Source organism: Canis lupus, chromosome 15 (genome assembly GCF_048164855.1).
Source record: "Canis lupus baileyi chromosome 15, mCanLup2.hap1, whole genome shotgun sequence".
In the NCBI taxonomy this organism is placed as follows: Eukaryota; Metazoa; Chordata; class Mammalia; order Carnivora; family Canidae; genus Canis; species Canis lupus.
The window spans coordinates 31,194,568-31,215,892 of record NC_132852.1 but is presented as its reverse complement, the minus strand read 5'-3'; the positions used below and the strand labels follow the sequence as shown (position 1 = coordinate 31,215,892).

Genomic DNA, 21,325 nt, shown 5'->3' with positions numbered 1-21,325 from the left:
AGCTGAGATTGACAATGAGCTTATCAAAAATGTAACATTCTCAACATCCACCCCCAAGTAAAAATCTATTAGATATAAGAAGAAAAAAGATAATGTGACTCTTAATCAGGGGGAAAGTTTATACAATTACACAGAGATTACACAAATGTTGAGTTGAAATGATCATATCAAGGCTTTAAAAGAGCCATCATAAATAACTCCAATGCCTTAAAGGAAAAGATGGACATAGTGAGTTAACAAATAAATCATCACAAAAGTTAAATGGAAACTATTAAAAAAAAATGGAAACTCTAAAGGTGAAAGTTCAATACCTAGAGTGAAATTAGCTTAACAGCAAATTAGACATTGCTGTTTACTGATATAGAAAATATCAGTAAACTTAAAGATAGTTCAAATGAAGCTACTTAAATGGAAACACATAGAGATAGAACAAACATACAAACACATACACAAAAATAAAGTCCTCCTCACCAATGCAATAGTAACGAATGGTCCAATGATGTAATTCAAATTTCAGGAGAGAAGAGAGAAAATAAGTTGTTGTTTTTTAAGCATTTGAAGAAATAATAGCCAAAAAAATTCCCAAACCTGATAACAATTATCAATGCATAAATCCAATAAATTCAAGACAAACCAATCTAGATAAATACAAAGAAAAACACACTTATGAACATCATAAACAAGTTGCTAAAATCCAACTTTAAAGAGAAAATCTGGAAATCAGTCACCACCTACAGGGGTATAATAACAACTGCTAACTTCTCATCAGAAACAATGCAAGCCAGAAAAAAAAAAAATAGAAAGAAAAAATAAAATAGTGAAAGCAAATAAAAATTTGTCAACCTAGAATATTAAATTCATCAAAGACATCCTTCAAAAATGAAGGCAAAACAAAGACATTTTGCAATTAACAAAAACTGAGACAATTTGTCACTAGCATAGTTGTGGTATAAGAAAGTTTAAATGTAAAAGAACCTCTTCAAATGGAAGAAATTCCAAATAACTTATGTAGATAGTCTAATACCCAGGAAGTAAAGCCACACAATTCTCTTCCAAGTTTGAGTAGAGGCTATGCCAAGTGACTTTCCTTCAAAGAGTAAAAGGGTGGAGAAGTACCTTTACAGAGAAAAATCTGGCAAAGGTGTCTAAGCCTGGCCAGGTGTCGAAGGTTAACATCATTGATGAGGCATCATACTGATGCATGTAGACCTAATTATGCACAGTGATGCATATAGACCTATTATTAGCATGTAGACCTAATATGATATGATGCCAATGGCACTTAACCTCTATGGTCTTCCCTCCAAAAACCCATAACCCCAGCCTAACTATGAGAAAACATCCAATACAACCAAATTAATAAACATTCTACAAAATAGTCCATTAACTCTTCAAAACTGTCAATGTCATCAAAATCGAGGAAGGTCTGAGAAATTGTCATAGGCCAGACAAAACCAAGAAGACATGATGTCTAAATACAATGTTATATCCTGGATGGGATCCTAGAGCAGAAAAGTGACATTAGGGAAAAACTACTGGCATCAGAATTCAGTAGGAAATTCAGTTAATTGTAGCATACCAATGTTTATTGCTTACTTGTGACAAATTTATCATAGTAAGTTAGCAATAGGGGAAACTAGGTGACAAGTATAATTAGAACCCTCAGCACTATGTTTATATATTTTCTGTAGATCTAAACCTATTCTAAAATTAAAAATGTTTTAAACACTGAGAGAGACAGACAGACAGACACAGACACAGACACAGAGAGAATAGAGACCCCACTTCTTGCCCTGATACTAACTACAGGAGATGTAAGAACTCCTTTGCCATGGTGATTAAGAGATTATGAATAAAATGGGACTTAAGAGGCATCTAAATTTAGAATTTGGTTTGATATCGATCAATCGGCAGGATCTCTTTTTGCTCTTAGAAGCTTCTACTTTCAGCACTTCCTGGCCTCCTGTCTAACCAATTAAGATAATTGTCATTAGTCAACTCTGTCCCCTACATGGAAGCAGTACTAAATTTTCAAGTAGAGTTACTAAAAGGGTATGGAGGGGAGTCTAGAGGAACTCTATCCGACCACCCACATGCATGTGTATATATGTGCATACACACAAATTTGTACAGCATATGTATTAATGGAGGAAAGAAAAGCTACTAATTTTGGTATAGGTCAAGGCAAAGAGTTTAGAACACCAACCATGAAGCTCAAGAGCTTTCCCCACCATTTAGCAGCCATGGATGCTATATAGATTGACATAAACTTATGAGAGCATAGTAATAGTAGGATGTAATTGTATAATGAGCATCCAAACTTTTTTCAATGGACTACCCCTTGGTCTTACCCTCTGGCCATTCATAACCTCCTAGCTCCTATAACTTGCACCATCTCCACAAAATAATCAGAATTTTCTATTTCCAGAATATTCTTATTAAGGTGGTAGCTTCTGTAGCACTCAGAAATCTTAAATACAGGCCAGAATGGCTTATTCAGATTACCTAGATGAGAGACAGTATTTTCAAATAGCACTTGACTCTTTAACCAGGTCCTAAGTATGCACTGCTTCTGGAGGCAGTTTAAGAAAGTAGTGACAAGTCTGAGCTCCAGAAAAAATGAGGTTGTAAATCTCTTCTCCGCCACTCACCAACTATGTGACAATGGGTGAATTACATATCTTATGTCCTACATACTTTTATTTGTAAGATACAGACAATAACATCTGTCTACTTTACACAGCTATTTTGCAATTCTGAGCTTATTCACAAGAAAATGTTTGTACTCTTCTACAAAAATGTAAAGTTTTGGTAGCCAGGGGTGCAAATATGATGACAATAACAACCACATGATTGGGCAGAGCATCATCATCAACATTTGACTGATATTAGGTTCTTGTCCCTGCTTACAACTTAGAATGCATCTGAAGCTGCCCATTTAGACAGCATATTTTCTCTGGCAGAGTATTTCATGCTATAGTTCCTATTCCTTTTGAAATAAATATAAATGAAGTAGGAGACATGTAGCTATGGAGGGGGATTTTTCCTCCTAAATTTCTTCCAGATTGTTTCTCACTTACACTAACAACTAATTTCCCTATCAGTGTTGCTACTTAGGTATACTGATTCTGACTCCCCTCTGGTGTCTACTGAGATATAGCTCAAGCAGATCAAAGGAAATGCAATGATTCTCAAAAGTAAAATCAGCAAAACATTCATAGCAGTAAAAAGAAAGTTGGTGGGAGGAAAGGACAGAAAACAAACACATTTTAGGCCAAGACACAATGAACTCGTCCCCTATCAGTCATTCTGTTTGGTGGATAAATAGATGCATGGGGATATAAGTAAGTGAGGGGGTTTAATAAACTTACATGGAATTCATATACAAATAAACTTCAAATTTACATTATGCAAAATGGCTGTTTGTGTATCTAATCTGCAACTGGGAACTGGAGAAGTAAAGGACTGAATTTTGTGGTATAACTCAAAATAAAAACAAATTATGGTTGGATAGTTAGCTTGAAGTTTGAAGAAGTTCTGTTTGTGTGGTTATTAATGCTGTGCTTGGTTTCTACCACACAGTGGTTTATGATTATTTTATTTTAATTATGCAATTTCCCAAGTATTTTAGAAAGGCTTCATTTTTTAAGTGGATACATCTGCCATTTTAGCCTTTATTACTATCCCTGGAAACAATGACAGACTTGATACACAAGGTCACCTAACATTCTCCTGCCATTCTTTGTACCTTAAGATATTCCATAAGTTTAATGTCTTTTTTCCATCTCATCGAAGGTCTAAATGATATTTTGCTGGGTCACAGAGATGATGTCCCTATTATATTCTCTCATCAGATCACTGACACCATAAACTGTAATGGCTTTTCAGAACTAATAACATATCTGGCATCAGCCTGTATTGGGGAAGTCCTTAATCCTGTAAATGGTTGATAATAACTTACATTTACACAGAGCATTTTCATCTCCATCTTAAAGTGATATATGTACAGAAAATGTGAATCCACCCACTGCTGCAAGACAGCCAGTTCAAAATGGAATCTAACAGCTGTAGAACTACAGCTCTGTCAACGGGCCAGAGATGAACATTGTATTTCATCTGAGCTGGGCTCCTGAAATCTGATCTCACTTTGAAGTGAGGATTAAAACAGGTCACTGTGGCCAATATCGCTGTATTTGTATAAGGTAAAAAGCTACTGATTTTGGTATAGGTCAAGGCAAAGAGTTTAGAACACCAACCATGAAGCTCAAGAGTGGAGAACTATATCGGGCACTTGTACTATTGGTGTTTGAATACAATGATGCCCATTCTGTGACCAGTCATGAATAATGAAGGCATTCACTTGGATGAATAAATTAGAAAGAACAATGTTTGACCCTCTTTTAATCTTAGCATGGACTCTTCTGTGTTGTGTGGCAAAAGTACATTGGTTTCAATGTATCCTAGCAATCAATCCATGTGAGGTATACATAGTTAAAATTTGTACTTTTAAATTAATATGTGGTGGTTATTTGTATCTTCTCTATGAATATAGAGACTACATAGGCCTCTAGTTAAAATCAAACAAACATAAATACATATTGAGGGGGATTTGTTGTTGTTGTTCTTGTTGTTAGAGTGGGGAGGGGCAGAAGGTGAGAGAGGGAATCTTAAGCAGACTCTACACCTAGCTTGGAGACAGACTTAGGGTTTGATATCTCAACCCTGAGACTATGACCTGATCTGAAATCAAGAGTCACTTAATTGACTAAGTCACCCAGGCACCCCTACACACTGAGTTTTCTAAACACCTATTACAACTAACACAGAACAGTGCTCTTCTGAAAAAGAAAACACTGGACTTGGAAGAAGACTTGATTTTCAATTTCAGCCCTATTGATTTGGGCTATAATTTGGGGCCTGAATATTCTCATATTAAAAGTGAAAGTAGCAATACCTAACTCAGCTTATTATATCAAATGAATTAATATGAATGTAAAATAATTAGAAAAATGGAGACACCTTTCAAATATGAGAGATCACCAATGGCTTCAGCAGGAATGTTTCTTTACCTAACCTTAGATCACTAATCTATGGGACCTTAAATAGAATTACAAACAGCCTAGGTGAGTTATTTCTGAATTATCAGAAAAGAAAAAAACAACTTTTCTTTGAATATGCTATTTAATGGTAGGATCCCTCAATATTTATACCTACATTCTTGAAAGATTAAATGACTGATATATACCATATAACACTTTAGAGCTAAAATACATATGAGACCTCTTGACCTTTAAAAGATTCATATGAATGCTAATGAGAATATATTAAGTATATAATGGTCTATTATAAAACTATTTGGTCTATCTTCACATCTGATTGATTAAGCAGATATTGACTGAAAAGGGATCAGGATCAAGGAAGATTATTCTGATTAACAATTTAAAAAGGAACTTAGAGATCTATTATTTAGAAAGTTCTAGGACAAAATTGTATAAACAATGGAAATTTCCAACATTAAGAACTTACAATATATTGAGCTTCCACCCACCTACTTAATTGCATTTCTTTTCATAACCCTTTTATGCTGAAGACTCTTCCTCCATCTAACATACCTTAATGGGGTTATATCCTGAGCAGCAAATGCAGCTGAAACACTAACATCATTAGTTGCTTGACTCCACCTGTCAGAAATTCTGGCTCCAGACCAATTCAAGGTAAATTTATACTGGAAAGAAGGTTACAAATAAGGTTGTAAATAAACAATCAGAGAACAGACTGGTGGCTAAAACTCTTTTATATGAAAATGTGATAATACATGATTGTTTTGAGGGCTTAAGTGCCCTTAAATTCTTAATCAACTATGTATCCAAATTAGATTGGTGATTCCTTTGGGAAAAAAGGTAAATAAGCTTCCTTTTTTCCTTACTAAAAATACTTGGTGATAAAGGATATAGAACTCCTTGCCTCACCCCACAAAAACAGTACTCTTCTATCAACATTCCCCTAGTTAATCAAGTACATTATAGTATCCGCGAAGGAAACTACACAAGAGTCAGTTGTAATGCTTTCTATATTTTTGCTACAAGAACCATGCCTATATTGCACAGTTAAATTTTATCTTGATAGAAATTTTACCTTGATAGAAAATTAATTCGTTCTTGCCTAATAATTATCTCTTATTTTTCCATAGTACATTTTTTCAAATACAAGATATGACTTTTTGCATGCAAATCAAGAAATGGTATATAGTTGAGGGGCTCACTAATCTATTGCTCATACCAAGACACCTTTTAGAGTGCAAGGGCAACCAGGATAGTATGGACACCTTGGGAAGTCATGATAGATGTCCATGCTGCTTGAAAGTTCAGATCCAAAGACTTATATACATCTAAATAGTATTTAATTATGCAACCAGTATCTATATCTATATCAAGGCAATTCAAAGATTTTTTTAAAGTATAATCTGTCTAATGACTCAAAATCTCATATACAATGTGAAATCAAATTTGACTGTATACTGACTATAATAGACAATATAGAGTTTCTCATTTTTCTGTTCTGATGGCCTCTTAATGAGTACAATTTTAAAAATAAAGTCTTAGATTCCTTTCCTTGCTTGGAATTCTTTTTAGTGAATTATTTATTTGGAGAATAATGCTAAGTTATTCCTAAAGATCCTAAATCCTTTTCTACTGAAAGCATAATGTAGAATTTTAAAGATTTTATTTATTTATTCATGAGACCTGCATAGAGAGAGGCAAAGCATAGGCAGAGGAAGAAGCAGGCTCCCCGTGTCAAGAGCTAGATGCGGGACTTGATCCCAGGACCCTGGGATCATGCCCTGAGCTGAAGGCAGATGCTCAATCACTGAGCCACCTAGGTGTCCCATAATGCAGAATTTTAAAAATCAAACAAAAAGTCCCAGAGAGTTGTACAAATAAAAAGAATAATGTGTCTTTCACTTTTGATGGTGTCCCCTCTTACTTAATAAAATAGGTAATCATAAAGATAAAAGAAGTGAAATAAACTTGTTGGACAAGGTAATTAACTTCTCTGTGTCTCCATTCCCTCCTCTGTAAAGATTGTTAATATTAAAAATATCTGTTAGGGTCATAAGGGTATGGGAGTAATACAGCCTCCTTCATAAGGTAGTTGTGAAGCTTAAGTAAGATGCCATATACAAATCACTTAGAATAGTGCCTGGCAAATGTTTCTTAAGAAACATTGCATTTGGGATGCCTGGGTGGCTCAGTTGGTTAACTGTCTGCCTTAGGCTCAGGTCATGATCCCAGTGTCTTGGGATCCATCCCCACGTTGGGATCCCTGCTCAGTGGGGAGCCTGCTTTTCCCTCTCCCTCTGCTGCTCTCTTGCTTTCTATCTCAAATTAATAAATAAAATCTTAAAAGGAAAAAAAAAGAAACATTGCATTTGATGTGTCGAGATCAACACTCTTCTTTTATACTTGAATTTTGAAACAATGGAGACAGACAAAGAATTCACTGATTAGGACCAAATCATTTTTATCACTTATAAAGGCAAAGTTGGAAGATTTAATTTACATCTGTAAACAGTGAGCTTTCTGATACACCTCCCCCAGGCATCACTGAATCTTTAAGACTTGTGGTATGCAGGAACAGAACACATACCCTCCATGGACAGGTTTGCTCCCATGAAGTCAGAAAGATAAATGGCCAGGGCTATTATATCAGCCAGGCTGGGCTAAATTTATTTCTGGCCTACACACATTTCTAGTACAGTCAGCCTTTGGGATGTGCTTCACATGCAACTCACTCCTGGACTCAAGCTAATGGAGTAGCCAGTATCTGAACTGCTGGGGATAGCTGTGATAATGGTGAGGAGGGCTTGGTGAAGTGCACTGGCTGGTAAGCTTGTTACTGGAAGTAATGAAAATTGGTTCATCCCACATTATATTGAGAAAAACAACCCATGTGGTCAAATGAAGTTTAAGTAGGTAGGGAAGTTCCATCATGCTATGTTCAGGGAATGAAAGAGAAGCAGCATATTTGTGAACAGCCCTATAAAACTCATAGTTCTCCCTTCTTGCCACCAAATGTTTGACACACTACCCTTTCTACACAAACATAGACTCACCTCTTTCCCTAGGAAGGCAACCCAAAGTCAAAGAATCCATCAAAGTCTAGAATCTGGATGAAATGGTAATCCTTGCATCAAAAGATGATGTGAGAAAACGTTTGTATTGGTCCAGCTATGAGCTTCTTGCTTCATATACCTATGAAGTATAAAGATAAGTTTTCTCCCCACATCCTCACTTTCTCCACCTGTATAGACACCACGCACCATGAAACACAAACAGGACAACCTAGCATTCCCATTCAGAATGGGGTACACCCAAGGATATAAGACATTCTGTATCACTAGCTCATAGAGATTCTAAATCCTGCTCAGCAGATGCTAGATCTATGCCTTTCTCTGCAGAGGTAATAATCCTTGATTATACTTCAGTTCTGATTCCTGGAAAATGCTTCATAGTCCAGCAATTTCTATGGCAATTGGCTCTGTCTTTTGGAAAGATCTTCTATGTTCATTATTCTCCCTGACCACATTTGAAGAGGACATTGAAGAACATACCCTCTTGGAATGCAGAGCCCCTTTTTCAGTTTGCTCCCTGCTCATGGAAAACTACGATTTCAGGGGTGATTTTTTTTTTAACTCTCAAAGAGTCTGAAATTATCTTAGTATGGTTTCATAGTTTACCAAATAGTACAATTCTCAAAAAAAGACATTTTTTCCCCCTATTTTATTCTAGTCAGATCCACATCCCAATAGCCAAGATTGCATTTTTTTTTTTCAAATGCATGCCTCTCTGTCTGGACTTACCAGTAAGTACTTGGAGCTTATCAAGCTCTGTGGTGAGAACCACATCTTTAGCCTCAATTCCCTGAGCCACATTGTATAACTGAAAGGATCTACTGGATGCCACATTAATCTATGTTTTTTTCAAGTTTTAACAACGTTTGTGATGTCTAAAATCCTTGATTTTTTTCCTTATCAGCAGGGCTAAGTTCTATCAGTCATTCAGCTTTGCTGCCCAAGGAGTTCCTATGACTTCTAGTTTGTCTATTGGAGAAAGAAGTAATGGCCCCTTCTAATCCCACATGGCCTTTCTGTATTTCTTGCAAATGAGTCTATCTTTTCTGAGATTGTAGCACCTTTTCAAATGCAATTAACAGTAAGCAACATGTGGTACTAATGTTTTTTTCTAACCTCCTCATTAAGACCTATGAGCTCATTGGATATATTATGCCTTTTGAGTTATTACAGGTGATACTTTTTACCAAATATTCTGTCGCTGAATAACATGGTTCACAATATTTCCAAACTTCAATATTAGCTGCCCCACTCTTCATTATGTGGGTTTTAAGGTAATGCTACATAGTTTAGTTTCTTGATGTGAACATTTCTAGGGACTAATTTCTGCTTCAGTTAAGCTACATTGTAGTATGACGGCATATCTTTCCAAGTTACAGAGATTTGTGCAACATGACCATCAAGAGTTGTTGGGGGGCTCCTGCACCAGCCTCCTACCTGCTGGCACAAGCCCAATTAGGTCTTTGTGGCAGGAAGAGAGTTAATAGCCTAAGCTCACTGCAAAGAGAGTTGTGTCTCTATCATGTATCTGACAGGTTAGAACAGCCCTAATGACTTCATAGCTACTCATGCCCAGGTTCTTCTTCTAACTAGCTAAGGGATTCTATCTCCTCGGAAGGAAGGAAGGAAGGAAGGAAGGAAGGAAGGAAGGAAGGAAGGAAGGAAGGAAGGAAGGAAGGAAGGGAGGGAGGGAGGGAGGGAGGGAGGGAGGGACAGGGGTGGGGAATGCTGTGCTAATGAAAGACCTTCCATATGAAAGCAGTCTCCAAACCTAGGAAAGAAGTAGCATTCTCCCACTCTCTCTAAATAATTACTACTTGTTCTTTTAACCTATTCATTTCAACCAAGAAGTTCATGGTCAGCTAAGATGTGGCTATTCCTCTCTGGGAAAAGAGATGGTCTGTCTGTTAGGACAGATCATTATTAGATTTATGAAGCTGCCCTCCACCCCTGATCCCAGCACAAAACAAGTATAGATCCTTTGGGCATTTTCCTGAGGCCACTGGTATACAGGATAGATTTTTTTTCCTCCAAAGACTCCAACATAGGCCACAAAAATACATGTATTAGATTAACACCAATCTCAACCTGAAACCTTAATTCTCATTTTAATATTCCCAATTACATTCAATTGCATTGACCAATAAGGCTTATCAGAAATGAGACAATTATTTAAGGTGTCTTTCTTTTTCAAAACATTCAGTATATTAATTTTTTTTAAGATTTTATTTATTTGTTAATGAGAGATACACAGAGAGAAGCAGAGACATAGGCAGAGGGAGAAGCAGGATCCCTATGGGGAGCCCAGTGTAGGACTTGATCCCAGGATGCCCGGATCATGCTCTGAGCCAAAGGCAGATGCTCAGCCACTGAGCCACTCAGGTGCCCCGGCATATTCAAATTTTAATTCCTTCTTTGAGCACCATGGTTTTGTCAACTGAGTGACATATTGAGGGTGGACTTTGTATAGTGTCATATTTAAATATTATTAGTAATAGCCATTTCCTTACTGAAGTCTCATGAATTTAACCTATGGGCACCAAACTTGAGACCATGTAGACAAGCTCTTTGAATTCAGGGGTACTGGCTACAATATTCTCTTTGGCCCTAAATGAGACATAAGACCTAGTGCCTACCTACTTAGGCCTGACTTTATAAATGCACAAAAGTTGAGAGAGTCATATAATTATTCTTTCCAATCCATCAATCTCCTTGCTTCAACAACTATCAACATTTCTTTCACCCCATTTTCATCAATTCCCCACCCACTCATTTCTGCTCTGCTGCTATTGTTGCCTATTTGAAAAAGAAGAAAAATAAAGCACCTTGTCATTTCACTCATTGACACTTTATTTAGCATTAACCATTTAAAGCTGGAACCTCACTAGAGTTCTGTAGAAATCAATTGCTTTAAAGTTTAAATGCAACAAAAATTATCCATTCTCCAAAGTGAAAAAGACCACTAAATTTCTGTGCTGTGTGATTGAAAATGTGTGTGTCTGAGCCTGCCTAATGAGACCTCTTTGGTGGACAAGTAGGGATCCCATTTCCTGCAGAACCTGTGAGTCCAAGCTACTGCAGATGGTACCCAGACTACCCACACATGCACATGGCTGGGTCTTTGCTGATACAGCCAGGGCCAGCTGGTTTGGATAATTCTCCCAAGGCCTATTGCTTAGATTTGGGCTGAGATCTACACTCCTCAATCTTTGCTGATGCTCAATTCTTTGCTAAGGCTCGCTGTTCAAATGACTAACACCTTCAGTAATGCCATCACTCTTATGGAGGCCTGTGTTTTTGCTAATGTCTGTGTGCCTTTGTCCAAGAAGGGAAAGTTCTACACATCATCTACTGAATACCCAATGTATTTCAAAAAAGCATTTCAAAGCCCAACCTACTTGCTCCAGGTTTGCAAAAAGCCTCAATTATACCCCATATGTTATGGTCTCCCACATTTTACTCATTGCCTCTTTTTCAAACTCGCCAGTCTGTGCAGCAGATACCAGGATGTGTTGATAAGTTCAGTAAAGTATCCCCCTTGCCCAACTAAGTTCTAAACTAGCTGGGAAGTGAACTAAATAGAATGAGGAAAGGTAGTTGGGCCAAGGACAAAAATCTCACCTTTATTTACTAAAAAAGCTGAAATTGGAGAATATTGGTCATATATACAGGCAAATGTGCTTCTTCACATTAAACCTGAAACCAGACAGATTCACCCAATCTCAGGCATCTCCCCACATTGAGGCAGATCCCTATAAAATGTACAATATGGAGGAACAGAAGACATAATTTGTGTGAGCAAAGCTGTTTCTAAGAAGGAACCAGGATGAGGCTGGCTATGCATTATTTATTTTTCTTTCCAAATACAATAATCTGATTAAGTTATTTCTCTCAGAAAGGAGTAAAGAGACAATGAGGACCTCAAGTGTCCTAATATGAAGCTCCCTTCACACAGGAGAATACCAGGAAATGGAACAAACTAAATTCTGTTGTGGTGGTTTTATTTTATTGTAGATAACCATGCTTAACTATGGACAAAACTGACATTAAAAAGAAAAAAAAAGGGGGGGAAACTTCCCAGGTTCTACAACATAGACATAGCAAAATGAAGTTTCTTAATGTGCAGCAGAGATATGGAAAAAGAGCTTCATAACATTGGCACAGCAAGACATTTCAGGCCTCATTATTAGGACATTAGGCCTTGGGGACCTGATGACTGAAGTGGTGGCAAATCTATTGTCTTACCTGGTAGAAGTGCTGCCTGGGCATTGATATGTCTCTTCTGCAGGGGGGAGGATGAAAATCATGATGCTCTTTTGGAGGGTTTTTCAGGCATGGCAGATTTCTCATGCCAGACAGGGTGCTAAATACAGCTGAGGGTCCACCCTGATTATATTCTCATAAAGAATAGGAATTCCCATAATGCTTGAGAGACAGACATGTTTAGGTGTATTCTTTGCTCATGCCCTTTTAAAATTTTATTGTGGTAAAATATACCTAACATAAAATTTACCATTTTTGAGTGGACAACTCAGTGGCATTAAGTACATTTACACTGTTGTGTAACTATCACCACCAGCCATTTCCAGAACCCATGTCTTTATTTGATGCTTAATAATCCTTGCGTACTGAACTTAAGCAGAGTCCATGGTCTTTAGATTCAATATCTTCAAGCCCGATCTCAACCTTCTTAGATTTGGGACAAAGACAATTATCAGCCTCATGCTCATTATCACAATCATTGCCATCCAAATTCATCCTATTAATGACAGAACTGGATATAGCATCCAGGCCTTATGATTCTTAATTCCCCATTCTCTCCACAGGTCCATCCCCTAGCTATTGTTGTGCTGCTTGCAAGATATGCTTCAAATTCAGCTGTGAGGGAAGTAATTCAAAGGTCTGACCAATTGCTTTAGTACTGGAAGCACTTTCTAAGTAAATATTGTTTTATGAAAAGAATATTGGGACTGTGGGACACCTGGGTGGCTCAGTCAGTTAAGTATCCAACTCTTGATTTCAGCTCAGGGCATGATCTCACAGTTGTGGGATCAAGCCCTGCGACGGACTCCATGCTCAGCACAAACTCTGCCTGAGATCCTCCCTCTCCTTCTCTCTTTCTCTGCCCTGCCTCCTGAGTGCTCTCGCCCCCTCAAATAAAAAAATAAGTAAGTAAGTAAATAAATAAATAAATCTTAAAAAAAAAAGAATATTGAGACTTTAATCATTTAATTTCCTGGTTTTTATCTAAAGAGGTAAATACATTGAAATAGTGGACGCTAGATAAAATGTAATTCCAGGGAGAAATATTAGGCAACTTTAATGTAAAGACATCTGTATAACAACAGAATATTTTAGCCATTGCTTCTTAATCTCTTTCTGGGAGCAACCACACTGTTTAAATCCAGATGTGTCCATATTTGTTAGTAACTTGTCAGTTGATTTTATAAGCTTCTTTGTTTTATTGTGAGTTATACTTCAGTTTTGTTAGGAAAGAACAACTTTGAATGGTGCCTTGTTGACATCAATTTTTACTTGAAAACTGTTCTGCACTTGTTAAAACAAGTCATTTGGATTGCTGAAGAGGTTACTTTGTTTTGTTTGAAAATGACATAAAAGACTCCATAAATTTTGCACTACCATTTGACTAAATTTCTTAACAGCAGATAGACTGGTCTGAATTTTAAAATATTTAAATTTATACTTTCTCAATTTTATTATTTTTGTTGTTGTTGCTTAAAAATCATACAGCCTCATTTGTCTCAGTACTTAAAAAAATACATCCCATGTTTGTACTAAAATTTTCATCAATATTCATATTGGTATTTTTGAAGTTGTAATATTTCCACTAAAATAGCTATTTACTACTTTTATTTTTCAATTGTCCATTGTTTTATTTGTATGAATTAGGGATTTAAGAAACATGAAAAAGAAAATTTCAGCAAATACACATAACAGACAAATTATATTGAATTATTACGGTAGAGATGAATGAGATCTCCTGACTATAAGCCAGGTATTCTGGTTATCTATTAGGATATAACAAACTACACTCACTACTTCATAAAACAACCTCTGGATTACATTTCATAGTTTCATGGGCCAGGAGTTGGACAACTGTCAGTTCTATGTGTTAACAACACATAGAAAGACCTCAATATTCAACTGACAGATAGTGTGATCTAGATGGGCTAAGGCAACTTCAACTCTTTAAGTCTGGAGCCTTGTCAGGGATGGCTGGAAGGCTTGGCTCAGCTAGATTCTCTATCAGAGCATTTGCAAGTAGTCTCTCCAGAATGACAGTCCCAGGGGAATCAGAGTTCTTACCTGGTGGTTCAGCGCTTCCAGAGAAAGTTCTCTTACGAACAGGATGTGGAAACAGGTCTCCAAAGCCTGGATTCAGAAACTGGATGTCACTTCCCTCATATTCTGTTGGTCAAAAGTATTCACTACTATCATTTCTGTTTCAAGGGAAATGGAATTAGAATCTACTTCTCAATGAGAAGAGTGGCAAAATATACTTGTGGCCCTTACTCATGTATCACGCCAAGGCTGACTGATCAAGACAATTCTGGTGGCACATGGAAAGTTTTCATGATGACATTATGAAGAATTATGAGGACTGGAGGACTTCTAATGTTCGTAGCTAATCATGTATTTCATTTTTGTACATACACATATACATATGTGTATAGGTACTAAAGTTAAAGTTCTCTTCTGAAACTGTCCAACTACTTAAGGGTTTGGTAAAACACTGGTCACCAAATCAGAGTATGGGAAACAAAATTGTGTCACATATTTCTATTTCTTGTAGCACTTACAAAAAAATGTTCAACATGTCCTAGGAACACTAAACTTTTTAATGATACGAGCATAGTTCCCAACACTAAGGACAATGGTAATCTATTCATCTATATTATCAATCTATGACATGAGGATTAAGAACTTAATATAAAATTACCTTGAATTTGTATGATATTCAGCAGTTTACAAAGCCCTTATATTTATATCATTGTATTTGCATTTTACAATAAATAGCCTTGTGGGATTAGAGGACAGTAATTGCTATAATTTCTTTTTATAAATTTTATATATTTTTATCTTTGACAGTTCAGAAGGAATAAATAATTCCTCAAACACACAATATAGGTAAATGTGGTTTTTAAAATTTCATTTAGTATTGAATTATTTGATATTTTTTGAACACCTACTTTGTGCTACATTTTTCACAAGGGGCTGGAAGTATGGATAAGACAAAGGCTTCTAAGTTCCCTGATTTGACCTCCTATAGTTTATTACCTGGTATGTGCATGTGTGTGTGTGTTTTCTAAATTTCATTAATGTATCACTCTCATGATTTTTGTTACATCTGGATACTACCTATACAAGTACTAATAATATTTTTTGATCAGCTCACACATTCAATACATAAATGAACTTGCCTCACCTTATGTAATATTCCCTTTAAATCAAAGACATCTTGTATTATTTAATGAAATAATGTACCCTTCTTAATTAATATATATTAATATATAACCACCAAAACCAAATCATCTCCCATACCACCAGATGCACATATACAACGTGCTGAGAAAAGCCAGTTCAGTGATTGCAATGATATTAATATAGTATTTTGGAGGTCTTTCCACTACATGACCATAATCTGATAAAACAATGTAAATATATTCCTCAAATTTTATTTTTAAGAACCATTACAGCTTCATTCAAAACAGTTTCTTATTGTTTAAGTGTAGATGCATGGTAACTCAAGCCACTGCCTACCTATTGTGCCTCTGCGTAATATAATTCAACTACCATTCACATTTTTACAGTCCCCCAAATGCTAACCTGTGACTGTTCCTTTTGCTTCATACATTGTTGGAGAGAAGAGATTGTGAATAGTAAGGTAGAACAAGTTTTGTTGCTGTTTGCTATTTTGTTTTGTTTTGCCTTAGTTATTCAAGTTTATCCCCTTAAAAAATATCCGGATCACACCATATATAATCAACACAGCAGCTGTCACTGTTTCTTTTCAGTTCTATTGCACAGAAGTAAATTTCAACTACGTCTTCTGTCCAAGGCTGCTCTAAACAACAAGGTTTTTTGTATACATACAGACTATGGAGGAAAATAAGGCAACACCAATCACTGCTCCTTCCTTTTCCTCTTCTCTTTGCCCTTCTCTTTCTCTTCCACTCTTCTCTCCTACAAGTGTATTTAATTTGTATTCACACGGAACTGGATATATATCATTTCTTTTACTACTTAGAATAACTTGTTTGAACTCTAGAGTCCTTCTCAATAATGATATTGATATCTTTCATTAGGTTACTAGAGTCCTTGAAATAATGTATTTACATGCTTAATCCTAACAAATATTACTTCTTACTTCCTTTTCCTTCTCATTAAGTAATACTCTGAGTAGGGGCAGCTGGGTGGCTCAGTCAGTTAAGTGTCTGACTCTTGATTTTTGTCTTAGGTCATGATCCTAGGATCATGGGATCAAGCCCTGTGTCCAGCTCTGTACTCAGTGGAGAGTTTGCTTGACAGTCTCTTTCCCTCTGCCCCTCCCCCAACTCATTCACATGCTCTTTTTCTCTCTCAAAAAAAATAAATAAATCTTTAAAAAACATAATAATTAAATAAATATTACTCTGAGTAAAATATCTGATTAAACCAATTCACACTGATATGTAAATGACTGATGAAACTTAGTAGAATCTATGTTTTGAGACATATGTACATCAACATGTAATGAATTTCTCTAAATTAAAGGGTTATTTCTTTAGGTATCTAATTTTAGGCAGAAGAGAGTTGGTGGGAAGATGGAAATCTGGCATAGAAAGGTTCATGTTTCATAAAGCACATCCCACAAGGGAAAAAAAATGTATTCTACCTACATTTACAAAGGAATCAAAGCTGTCTTGAAATATTTATGCTAGGTTATCCCAAACTCTGGGAGAACTCTGGTGTAAGCATCGTTTCAGTTTGTGGATCAGCACGGGTGAAGAGACAGATGTTGCAGTACTTGGTCTGTCCTGCCTCACAGCTCAGAATGGAGTCTTAGGGTGAACAGAGCAAAGGCATATCCAAGGTCATCTTGCTCATTCAGAGTTGTGTTGTTTAGTAGCCTGGTTCTATTCTACAGGTTTTTCATTTGTTTATCTCTTCATACTTGATTATTGCCTGATTTGTGATTATTAAAGTTCAAAATGAAAAAAAAAATGGGATGCTCTGTGTAGCAGTCTCTTTGTTGAACTCTCTCACGAATTCAGGGAAGGGAATATAGACTTGGTAACTCCATCATCTCCAATAATCTCATCCTCACCATGAAACAAGCTCTTCAGAGCCACGTATTTCCAGAAATGCCTTTCTTATCACATCTAAGATGAGAGCTGCCATCAAATGATGTCTAGTTGAAATGTTCATTTCTAATTCTCTTGAACAGAATGATTTACCTTTGATCCTTGTGCTATCTTGCTATTTACAGATTTTCTTTTAAATAACTTTGTTAAAATCATTTATTAAATTGTTGCCTGCTAGTGTGTAAACGTACTGAGGTCAGGCAGTGTCTTTCTTATTACTATGTCTTCAAATTGCAAAAGTGAATAAATTATTAGTGAGATAATATCAAAACTAAATTAACTCCATGCTGTCACAGAGTACTATAGTTGATGGAGTCACCAAAGTTATATGTAGAGCATCTCAGGCTAACAGGAGACAAGAATGATCCAAGAACCCATAGAAATGCCTCCAGGTCCAGGAAAGAAGGGAGACAAAGATCTAATTTATTTTAGAAAAGCTCACTGCAATCCAGGTAAAGCAAAGCACAAACACAGTCCCAGATTCCATAGACTGAATGTTTGTGAATTAGGATCAGTCAAGATTCTAAGAAAAAAAGATGTGTTGCTCCCTTAGATTCTCCTTAAAGAATAAGAAAACAAAGGAAAGCACTAACTCTTTTTCTTGGGTGAGAATCTAAAATGCACGTATTCCATCCCTGAAGGATGTCTTCCTCAACTTTGTAAAAATATTAAAGTGCACCAAAGTGTTTCAAAACCCTTTTTCAAATTAGAAAATTTTGTGAGTAGTCAGTTTTATAGAAATTGTTTCCTTTCCTGAGATAATATAAATATATGCCTTTCAAGGTTCAGTTTCTCTCCCTTTTTTATAAAGAAATTTGAAACAGAGGCATTATCATATGATAGCTCACTATTCCAATGCCGAATATTTCACTTAAAACCTGGAAAATGCCTAATAGTATGTTGAAGGGATATATGTGTCACTATCCTAAATTCAAATAGTTTCCAATATCACTGAAGAATTAGTAACATTCGTTACCCCCCTTCTGGTCTCTTTCACTGTTTCTCTGGGAAACATATCTACCTATAACTTATAGAATGTTTGAGAGTCAAGGAGGAAAGAAGTGAAATACATCTGCAATATTATTTCAGACAAAAGGGGCTGGTTAAACTGGCATTTAAGCATTCCATATTTATCTTAAAATTATAAATCAAATATAATTGATTTTTTTGACACCTGTCTACACTGATGCTGAAAAACCCACTTGGGATTCAGAATTCCATCTGTGTTCTTCTAGTTTCCTTCATTGTCATTTGTAGTGAAGGGTTTGAGACAATTTTTCAGGAGGACCATTGTCGTATTTATTTGTGATATAGAATGGAATCCAGATCAGCTTATGCCTGGCTTTTCAGAGGCTATAATAAACATATTATTATCTGCTTATGCAAGTTAAAAGCAAACAGAATGACCAGAAAACAGTGATATGCAGACAGAAGATACTTGAGCAAGATGGAATCATTTTGACTTTCTTCTCCTTGACAATGGAAGGGGGAAATTTTCCTTGGAATTAATTTGCACTAATAGAAAAATGCTCATTTTCGTATCCATGTTTCTGAAATATGTCCATGTGAGACATAAACCACCCAAAGAACTGATGACACTCTGTTTTGTTCTTGTCTTGGTTTGTCTTTCAAAATGAAAGACAGGTTTTATTACAAGGAATGAAAAGAGATCCTCTCTTAAAACATGATTAAAAATAAGAACTGAACTCAATACCTTCACAGGGGCCAGTCAAGCCCTCATAACTTTATTTCTGAGCAATGTTTTCGTAGCAGGACTACATCCTAGGGTTTACAGCGGAGATCTGAGCAGGTAAGCCTCTGAATTCCAAATGAGTTCTCTCTTTGGCTTCAGAGGTGAGGCTGCTCACAGGAGTTCAGTGACCCTGGAAACTAATTCCTCAGCAGCAAACCTTTCAAAAGGAAACCTGTGATTAAATTGATGACATGGCAATCGGTGGTTTGATTAAAATGGGAGGATGGGCTTGCAGGGGAAGCAGGGGGAACTCTACCTTTTAAAACAGAGAAAAATTTTCTAATGCTAATTGACCCAGCCTTGGCTCAAAAGCGGAGGCTTTTGACTCTTTTTTTTTCTCTATGTGAAGAGACAGAAATTCAGTGACAGAACCAATCGCCTGCCTCTGCTGTCCAGAAAGGAAGGCTACAGGGAGCCGGGAATGTCTCAAGGTTTTTCAATGGTTTTCTTGGAAATGATAAAATGAGCTATCAATACAAAAAGAAAAAAAAGTAACTACTTCTCCCAACTTCATCTTCTGCCAAAGTTATCTACAATCTTAGTTTAATGAATCTCAACTTTAAAATTATCTAAGAAGCATTTTCAAGTTCTAGAGCCCAAGCTCTACACCCAGAGGTTCTGCATCACCCCGGGGTGATGTGAGGTATCAGTGTGTGTGTTTGTACAGGTGCACATACATATGTGTGTATACGGAATCTTCATATTTTTAAAAAAATATGCAGCCAAATAGAAGATCCACTATGTTTCATTCCAGCCCTTACTACTCTTTCATCTATCTCTCCACTAAAACTAAGAGACAAGATGTATCTTGGTTAATATTACCATCTGTGAGTTCCTTGAAGTCTCCTGTGTCCTTTTCATCCAAATATCTCCTATGATGGATGTCTTAGAAGCTTGCACAATCTTTCCAATAGATCTAAATGTTTCATCATTCTATCAATAGGCCAAATGAACTAATAGTTTTATATTGGACAAAAATGACTAGCCCCGTTGGAATTCTTTAATGGGAATTATTCAAATGTTGTTTATGTTTTCCATTGTGTTTACTCCTTGCATTAAAAAAAAAAAAAAAGATATTTGAAGCACACAAAGGTTGCCAGTAGGTCTGTTGCTGACATGAATTATCTGGAGGCAGAAACCATCTCATCTTTACTCCCTCAACTTAAATGGACTACACCGACTTAACAAGGTGATTTTCTTCAACACAGAGCACAGGTCTACTACTAAGCCAACACAGGTAATTCAGGCACATTCTCAGTTTCACTTCTGCTTGTGGGCCACACTGTTAGCTCTTTTATCCCTTCAGGGACAATGGGCTGAAACCTTCTCTCCATAAAATGAATCCAAACTCCCCAAGCGGATACCATGACCTGTAAACTTTATTGTAAAATAATGACCATAATCATAATTATGAGAACACTGACCTTTGGTTTCCATGGTACAATAAAGACATGTGTCCCCTTTCTTCTTGAGAATCACTCACCCTCAAACAACAATCATGAAAGACAGGGAAACAAAAGTTTTCTATTCAGTGAAAAGGAGATATCTGTAACTCTGAAGCATGATGATGACAATCGAAAGTTGTTTGTAAGGAATGGCAAATGAGTTATCAGGGAAGACAATTATTAAACATATAATGGTGAAGATAAACAGGTAGGTTTTCCTCATAAAATCCTTCCAAAGCTGAGAGAAGCTAGAGACACTAGGAGGATTGAAGGGGAATAGGCAAGTGGGGCATTAACAAGATGAGTCTGGTGTAGACTGTAGGAGAGCAGTTGAAAGCCCAGATTCCCAACACCACTGAAGCAGAGAGGCAACCACTCCAGCACTCTATTAATAGGAGACAAGAGGGTCTTTCTCCAGAAAAAAAAAAAAAAAAAAAAGACCAAGAGACCCTGGAATTGGAGTTACAGGCAGAAGACAATACAGGTAAGGTGCTAGCCTGAAGACAGAAAAATTAAGAGATAGTCTATATATTTGATGGTAAAAGTCTTCAGATTTTTTTCCCCAAGAAGCTTCAGAATAGCCACTTTTAGTTTAAACTTCCCTCCTCCCACCCTGCTCCAGGCAGGAGAT

The 21,325-nt window shown here is 36.5% G+C and overlaps 1 long non-coding RNA gene across 1 annotated transcript in view; it reads right to left on the bottom strand.

Moving 5' to 3' along the window:
• The window catches only part of LOC140605513 (uncharacterized), a 29,621-nt gene extending 17,801 nt beyond the window's left edge, over positions 1–11,820 (bottom strand). The window contains exons 1-3 of the long non-coding RNA XR_012008169.1: positions 11,753–11,820; positions 8,114–8,252; positions 5,613–5,725 (exon numbers count right to left, since the gene is read on the bottom strand). This is a non-coding gene — a long non-coding RNA (uncharacterized lncRNA). The remainder of the gene's footprint in view (positions 1–5,612; positions 5,726–8,113; positions 8,253–11,752) is intronic.
• Positions 11,821–21,325: the final 9,505 nt, after the last annotated feature.